The sequence below is a fragment of the Nicotiana tabacum genome, chromosome 3 (genome assembly GCF_000715075.1).
Source record: "Nicotiana tabacum cultivar K326 chromosome 3, ASM71507v2, whole genome shotgun sequence".
NCBI lineage: Eukaryota > Viridiplantae > Streptophyta > Magnoliopsida > Solanales > Solanaceae > Nicotiana > Nicotiana tabacum.
Genome location: NC_134082.1, coordinates 112582570 through 112585185, shown reverse-complemented (window position 1 = coordinate 112585185; position 2616 = coordinate 112582570).

Sequence of the window (2616 nt, the reverse complement as noted above, 5' to 3'; positions counted from 1 at the left end):
GACACACTTCCTAAGAATAGTTTCACCAAGAGGAGACGCACTTCCTAAGAATAGTTTCACCAAGAGGAGACGCACATCCTAAGTTAGTCCTAAGATAAGTTTCACCAAGAGGAGACACACTTCCTAAGAATAGTTTCACCTATAGGAGACGCACTTCCTAAGAATAGTTTCACTAGTAGGAGACGCACTTCCTAAGAATAGTTTCACCAATAGGAGACGCACTTCCTAAGTTTAGTTGTACCAATAGGAGACGCACTTCCTAAGTTATTTCACCCAATAGGAGACGCACATCCTAAGTTATTTCACCCAATAGGAGACGCACTTCCTAAGTTAGTTTTACCCAATAGGAGACGCACTTCCTAAGAAAAGTTTCACCAATAGGAGACGCACTTCCTAAGTTTATTTCACCAATAGGAGACGCACTTCCTAAGTTTATTTCACCAACAGGAGACGCACTTCCTAAGTATAGTTGTACCCATAGGAGATGCACTTCCTAAGTAAGTTTTACCAATAGGAGATGCACTTCCTAAGTTTAGTTTTTCCCAATAGGAGACGCACTTCCTAAGTTTATTGTACCCAATAGGAGACGCACTTCCTAAGTTCAGTTTTACCATAGGAGACGCACTTCCTAAAGTTCAGTTTTACCATAGGAGATGCACTTCCTAAGTTCAGTTTTACCATAGGAGACGCACTTCCTAAGTTCAGTTCTACCAATAGGAGACGCACTCCCTAAGTTCAGTTTTACCATAGGAGACGCACTTCCCAAGTTCAGTTCTACCAATAGGAGACGCACTTCCTAAGTTTATTGTACCCACAGGAGACACACTTCCTAAGTTTATTGTACCCAATAGGAGACGCACTTCCTTAAAGTTTAGTTTTGCCCATAGGAGACGCACTTCCTAAGTTTACTTTTATCCCATAGGAGACGCACTTCCTAAATTAAGATTTCACGCATAGGAGACGCATTTCCTAAATTATTTTCATTCATAGGAGATGCACTTCCTAGTTCAAAATCATTAAGGTTTCACCCATAGGAGACGCACTTCCTAAGACTATTTAACCCCTAGGAGACGTACTTCCTAAGTTTAATTTCGTGCATAGGAAACGCACTTCCTGAATTAAGTTTACTTTAGGAGACGCACTTCCTAGTTTGGATTTTTCAGGTTATACTTTTACTTTAGGAGATGCACTTCCTAGTTTGGCTTTTTCAGGTTATACTTTATTTCAGGAGACGCGCTTCCGGAATTGAGATTTCACCCTTAGGAGATGCACTTCGTAGTTTGATTCATTTTGAGTTCGACCATAAGAAACACAATTCCTAGTCTAGTTCTTTGAAGTTTTCACCCTTAGGAGACGCACTTCCTAGTTTAGCTCATTCCGATTCAACTATAGAAGAAGCACTTTCTAGTTTGAGTCATTGAGGTTTTTTTAGCAGACACATTTGCTAGCAAAAGTTTTGGTTTTACTCGTAGGAGATGCACATCCTAGCCTAGTCTTTAGTTTACTCTCATCATTGCATCAGTAGTATAAATAGGTTACAATTTTGCTAACGACTCACAAATCTTCCCAGTGCAAACTGGGTTAGGAAATTCTCGTTTGTTTTGTTTGTTTTGGTTGTAGGATCCCACCTGGAGAATAGAGGTTGTTAAATTCAAGATGATGAAGCCAGGCGCCCGCCCATAATAACAGAAGAATACATTCCAGTCTTTACTTTTCAAGTAGTGAAGTTGGGAGTCCGCCCAGATAACAGAGGCATACATTCTAGTCTTTATTTTTCAAGTGTTGAAGTTGGGAGCCCGCCCAGATAACAGAGGCATACATTCCAGTCTTTACTTTTCAAGTGTTGAAGTTGGGAGCCCGCCCATAATAACAGAGTCATACATTTCAAGATCAAGTCAGAAGACAATAAAACAGAGGGTTACAACAAGAATCTCCAGCAGGAAACAATAAAATCTCAGCACCGGAAACAGAAGGTTGCAACAAGAGGTCCCAGCACAAATTCAGGCGCATGAGTCAAAAGGAAGAAAAGAGGCGTCTTGAAAGAAGCAGCTGGTGAACATTAAATCATGCCCAGCATAACAAGTCTAATAAAGAGAGTCGTACCCACCAGAGGAACCGCCAAAAAGCTTGATGAAGAAAGCCATGTCCCTAGCGGACCGAGCAAAATGATGAAAACTGGTATTCAGAAAAGCAAAAGGCCAGTGTCATCCCCAAATTCACGGAAGAAAAGCACCGGAGGAAACACAAGCCGACAAGAAAGGAAGGCAACAAGAACAAGTTGCAGTCTAGCCTAGCTTCTTGTTTTCTTTTAAGCACGGTGTAACAAAGAGATCGGTAAGCAGTGGTAATAGCATGCAACAACAGTAACATTGCAGTCCCACGGTAGTCCCAGCTACCAAAACTTCCCGAACTACATTGACCTGATTCCTGTTTAGCCCAGGATATGTAGGAAACCTTTGAAGCAAAGGTTCGGTCAAATCTTTTTCAAAATAAAAAAAAATGCTTCACACGGAGTACTCGGATGGGCAAAAATCGCTCGCTTTATCTTTGCACGAAAACCATTCGTGTCTTCGGGCAAAGAGGGGCAGCTGTAAGCACGTGATTTTTGCCCTATAT